The sequence below is a fragment of the Bicyclus anynana genome, chromosome Z (genome assembly GCF_947172395.1).
Source record: "Bicyclus anynana chromosome Z, ilBicAnyn1.1, whole genome shotgun sequence".
Lineage (NCBI taxonomy): Eukaryota > Metazoa > Arthropoda > Insecta > Lepidoptera > Nymphalidae > Bicyclus > Bicyclus anynana.
In genome coordinates, this window is record NC_069110.1 from 16,021,911 (window position 1) to 16,027,910 (window position 6,000).

The 6,000-nt window shown below is 34.5% G+C and overlaps 1 protein-coding gene across 3 annotated transcripts in view; it reads right to left on the reverse strand.

Moving 5' to 3' along the window:
• LOC112048039 (UNC93-like protein) overlaps positions 1–5,397 on the reverse strand; it is a 134,903-nt gene extending 129,506 nt beyond the window's left edge. For all 3 annotated transcript variants that reach the window (XM_024085389.2, XM_024085390.2, XM_052890765.1), the window contains exon 1: positions 5,178–5,397. The gene's annotated coding sequence lies outside the window, so the exon portion shown is untranslated. The remainder of the gene's footprint in view (positions 1–5,177) is intronic.
• Positions 5,398–6,000: the final 603 nt, after the last annotated feature.

Sequence of the window (6,000 nt, forward strand, 5' to 3'; positions counted from 1 at the left end):
TATCACGAACAAACACCTAAGCCACCTAAGGTTTGCGGATGACATTGCTCTTTTCGCTGAGAACAGTAATACACTGGAAAAAATGATAAAATCCCTTGACGCCGAAAGTAAAAAAGTAGGTCTAGAAATGAACATAACAAAAACAAAAATTATGACAAACAGTATTCCTAAGCAAATAGATTTGAACGAAACCGAAATCGAGTACGTAAATTCGTACATATACCTGGGCAAACAAGTTTCATTCAGTGATTCCAACACCGAAGACGAAGTGGACAGAAGAATAACTCTAAGCTGGAACAAATATTGGTCACTAAAAGAAATTATGAAAGGAAAATATAGTCTAGATATTAAAAGAACTGTCATGGATACGTGTATACTCCCTACGTTAACTTATGGCAGCCAAACATGGGTTTATACGAATAAAATTAAAAACAAAATAACCATATGTCAAAGAGCGATGGAGAGGAGTTTATTAAATCTACGCAGGCTCCATAAAGTGAATAACAAGGAAATAAGAAAGAGAACAAAACTAACTGATGCGTTACATAGAGCACAAAAGCTAAAATGGAGATGGGCTGGCCACATCGCTAGATCAACAGATCAACGATGGACTCATTCCACAACCATATGGCCAGGTCCAGGAGGAAAACGAAGTGTAGGGCGTCCAAAATCCCGTTGGTGTGACGACCTTATACATATAGCTGGAAAACAGTGGAGGTTCATGGCAAAGGACAGAAATAAGTGGAAGGAATTGGGGGAGGCCTATACCCTATGAGGGATCCTTATAATTTTAAAAGAAGTAAATCTAATACTACAAAGAAAAATAAATAAATAAAACAATGTATATCTAAAACTAACAAACTAAATAATGTAAACATTAAATGTACTAACACTAGATTTAAAAAAAAACTTTTGTAACACTAGAGTATAAGGAAAATAAAAGGCTTTATTATTATTATTATTATAATCTGGGAGGATTACTCTATCAAACAAAATAAGTATTTTCAAACAATAATAAATTACAATTCCAGAAATTTGTACTACTCTTCAATTGATAAACGATGTACATACATAAAAAACATACCGGTCAACTTGAGAACCTCCTTCTTTTTGAAGTCGGCTAAAAATTGGCAGTGTAGTACTAAGATTTTTTTTATTTTTGTTTTATGAAGCTATTATCAAGCAAGTAGGAGCGAAGATCTCAAGGTGGAGTTGTCTTTAATTAATTTCGGAGGCACTTAAATTGTAAATAACTTAGTGGCTTAAGACTAAATAACAATAACAATTAATGCTCCGATGACATCATCTGAGTATAAAGTCAAAATACCGTGAAGCTGTAACGATCACTACAAATAACAGTCCGCGTTGTAAACACCGTCCTTTAGAACCGACTTGAAAAGGAAGGAATATGTTTCATGTTCTTATTCTTCTTGAAAACTCTTAAACATTTCTTTTTATTTTTTTTATATTTAATAACTAGAAGACGCCATGCGGTTTCACACGCGTTCCCGTTCCGTAGGAATACGGGGATAGAAATATAGCCTATAGCGCCCCGGGATAGTGTAGCTATCCAACAGTGAAATAATTTTTCAAATCAGTTTTCAGAAACTATTAAATGCAAACAAACAAATGTTTCCTCTTTAAAATATTAGGCAAGTTAGCTCTTGACTGCAATTTCACCCGATTTTAATTGACTAAATTGGTAAAAAGAAAATTTGAAAAAAATTATTTTTGGGGTTCCTTCCCTACATGCAAAGTGAGGATGAATTTTTTATCGCCTATTCCATGGAGAGTCGTTATCTGTAGTTTTATGCATTACATATGGGATCAAAATGCTAACTTTATCTACGGAACCCTACACTGCCCTTGATTTTTATTTATTTATTTTATTTTTTAATTTACTAGAATTAATTAAATGTTATTAAGATTTTATTGATATATATGTGATTGCTTATTTATACAATATATAAGCAATCATTATTATAAAAAAGAATCATTTTATTTAGTCCTGTTAAAGTTATTATTATACTCGTTTCTAGTTAAATCATAATTTTATTTAATATTATGTAATTATTATGAAATCGTTATTGTTTCTTGATTTCGTTAAATGATTTTATTTTTAAAGTTAGTTCTATTGTTATTTCGAATCTATTAACTTTAGTTTATTTATTGTTTTAATTTTTTATAATAGTATTATGTCGCTGCGTGGCTGTACCTTTTTTAAGGTTGTGCCAAAAATGACAGCGTGTGGTTTATTTTTCTGCTACTTAAGTTTTGGTCTGACCTTGCTCGGGTGGTTGAAGCATTGGATGCTACAACAGTGCTTAGGCATTGTGGTGTATGGCACAGTTGTAGAATAAACGTTTTTTTCTTTTTTTCTAGCATTACACCGCGTGCCTCATTATTATCTGTTAGTGATCGTTACATAATGAAACATTATGACGCTAATTAGCCAATTCGCTTTAGAACATCGTGGTGGGTCTGAGCTACATTTACATCCTTTCTATTATAAAGAGTGAGGTCTGCTGGCCTATTCACTAATTAGGTCTTTATTAACAACCTATTAAAATAAACATCAAATCAATGTCATCTACTCGTATCTACTCGTACTGTATGATATCCATGTCGGGTTGTCTGTAGGCGCCGGATGACATTTGTTACATAGAATCTCAAATTCGTATATGTCAACTAGCATACGTCAAAGTTAGTGACTTAGCCCGGTGGTCCTGTAGTGGATCTTACAAATACACTGATAGTGATGAACTAATTCGTTGAGTACTCAGATACTGTAGTTGTCAAACAACGCAATCATCAAGCCACTAAGTTATCAATAAGCACGTACGTATGTGAACTGCCAGCCATTATTTTGTATCGTAAAAATATTTCGAATTACTCCCAGTGTAAAATATTCCACGACAAATAGTTAACGTTTTAACCTCGATGAATTATGCTGAACAAACTGTGAAAACAACTTACTTTATTTCACACGTACTTAGGAATTAATTGATTTTACTTTTACAGAAAGGCTTTTTTAAAACTCAAAAATCACGCGCCAAACTTTATCTAACTTTAGATAAAATTTAATATAAATCTAATCCAATTTTTTACGTGATTAACGTAAGTTATAGCACAGCGCTTTTGATAATTTAACAGTGACTGTAAAGAATCCTCTACCGGTCTACAAACTGGCAAAGTCTACAGTTGAGATCTAGCAAGAAACAGATGTTCTTTTACATTTATTTTGCTTTTTTCACAAATAAATTGTAAAGTAACACTAGAAGACAATATTTATCTCTATCTACTATTAAGCAGTTAGGCATAATATTTTTAAAATTGTTTTGATCTGAATTCACTTCGTAGTGTCATTCGAGGGATGTACGCTATTTCTGAACGGTTAAGAATTTCGAAAGCAGAATTTCGTTAAGAAGTTCGGAATTCGACGCGTATGTTTTTTTTTATGTTAGTTACCCCAGAACTTCGTCATTTTTTAACCAATTTTGAAAATTTTACCAATTTAGTAATCGTAGTGGTAAGACTGTCGATATCGACAAGATATTGCAACTAGTACTCCGCGCGTCACTAGTGAGCTTCTTCATGATATTTATTAATGAATAAGTTTGGCTAAGTCAGAAAGGATGCGATATAAGGGACACAATAGGTATATGATCTATTTACAAAAGAAATATTTTTTACTCCGAAAATATTCATTTTAGAAACACATGTTCCTTGACATTTTTAGTTAATTTTCCTTAGAGAATATAACCCTAGAGTTATGGGAAATACTCAGAAGCACCCTGTATTTTAGGCTTGTTATTAGAAAAAAGAATTCAACGCGGTTGATATCATATTGTTTAAATGTAAAATATATTTAAACAATATGATATCAACCGCGTTATTACAATTTACTTTTTGATAAACCAATCGAGATTTACTTAATAACGGAATTTCACTTATTTAATATTTATTACTTTATTAATTAATTTTTATAACATCAACGTCACGCTATTTAAACTTAAACTAAATTAAATAGTATATGATGTTTTAACTCATTTTATTCTTAAACTAGCTTACGTACCGCGGTTTCACCCGCGTAGTTCCCATTGTCGAGTAAATCGTTCACTAGTATATTATTTTCATAAATATTGTTTTCAAAGACCCCCATTTTTTAACAAAATAAAAGTGCCGTAAGTATATTAGCCAGGAAATCAAAATCAGTAATTTCAAATATTATACAGAACAAACAGACAGACAGACATGAACTAAATTATATAAAAAATGTTTTTTTGATATTAATAAAGTGAAAAACGGTTAATTTATAATTTCTTACAAATACTTCAATTTAATTTATTTTATATCCATAATATAAATATACGTAAAGACTAAGCCCCACGCCCGGAGTTCCCATTAAGCGTATAATTATATGTATACATATATAATTATATGTATATAAAATAAATAATATTTAAATAGGACCAGAGGTTAGACCGTAACAAACATACAAACAAACTGACTTTCGCATTCATATTATAAGTATGGATTACATTCACCATTAATAATATGACTATTAAATTGTTAAGAAATGTTAGTGGAATGGATTACCATTGCAAAATAATATTTTTATTATTTGTCACATATTTTTTAATATGACCAAAATTTCCGTTACATAAATATTGTAGTTAACACTTATATTTTACTGTGGTGAGGTAGGAACACATTTACGAGATTGCCTTATCAGAGACGTAAAACGTTCAGCAGCGCTTCGTTCAAGCATTGACGCTTTTCATTATTACCCAACGTTTGCGAGCTGTACGTTCATCTACGTTATACTTAATGGTTTTGTATATTTTCATACCTGTCGTATGTGAATAGCGTGCGAACAAAAGAACCAAACATTCGCGTCGAATCGCCAGCCGCTTTTCACTGCGACATAGATATGGAATATTTAAAACTCTGGTAGGTATATAATAACAAAATGTTTTCAACATACGCGGTCGATATTTACAAATAAGACACAACGTCGGAACTCCAAGCTGTTCACCTTTACGACAAGGGAAGGGCCGCGCGAATGCGGACCGACAACGTTTATGCGGTATGAGCGAAACTATTTGGAAAGTCACCAAAGATTTCATGAAACTCGCGCTGCGAATTCGCTATCGGCATCAATAGAAACTGCTTACCCTTCGGATGGTGAGTCGGCCGCTGCAGTTGCGGTCGTCGCGGGTACTCCGGGTCGGCGGTTCAGCGAGCACGGGTCGGCACGGGTCGCGCGAGAGAAAGGGCGTCCGAGTCACTAGTGGTAGGTAGCGTCAACAGTTCGCGTACGGTCGGCGGTCCGAGCACGAGTGGGCGTCTTACGTGTGCTCACGCGTGGGTCGCTGCAGAGACTGAAGGCCGCGCGGCGCGGGGGCGCCTTATGTCTTATGCCTTGCGCCGACGCAGCGCACCCCGCGGCAGGCTGCGCGGCCGCTAGGGTTGCCGCTGCCTGAAAACTGTATTATTGTCTATAATCTATATACTCGTATATATTGCCTAATATATTTTTTTTTCTGTTTGAGTAAGTGCCAAAAGCTCCATGAGGAAGGAAAGAGACCGCATCGGCATCATCGGGGGTGTTGGGCAAGCGCTGAAGGATCGATTGATGAGGCCCGAAGGCTGAAACGAGAAAAACTTAAAATAGAAAAATTTAAAAAACCCCCGAAGGTCATGAAATTATTAATTACACTCTCAATCAAGTCATCAATATTCTCTTTCAGTGCATTTTCGTTTGAGACCCTGCTCGAGTATATTTGCAGACATTCGGTTTTTCTTCCAATCTTTCAACCCCCAGAACTTTTTAACGGCCCGTAAGTCACATTTCATACAAAAAAAAAACAAATTGAAATCGCTTCATCCGTTCGGGAACTATGGTGCCACAGACATACTGACAGACAGACAGACACGTCAAACTTATAACACTCCTCTTTTTGCGTCGGGGGTTAAAAAAAGGAGAGAACGTCTCTA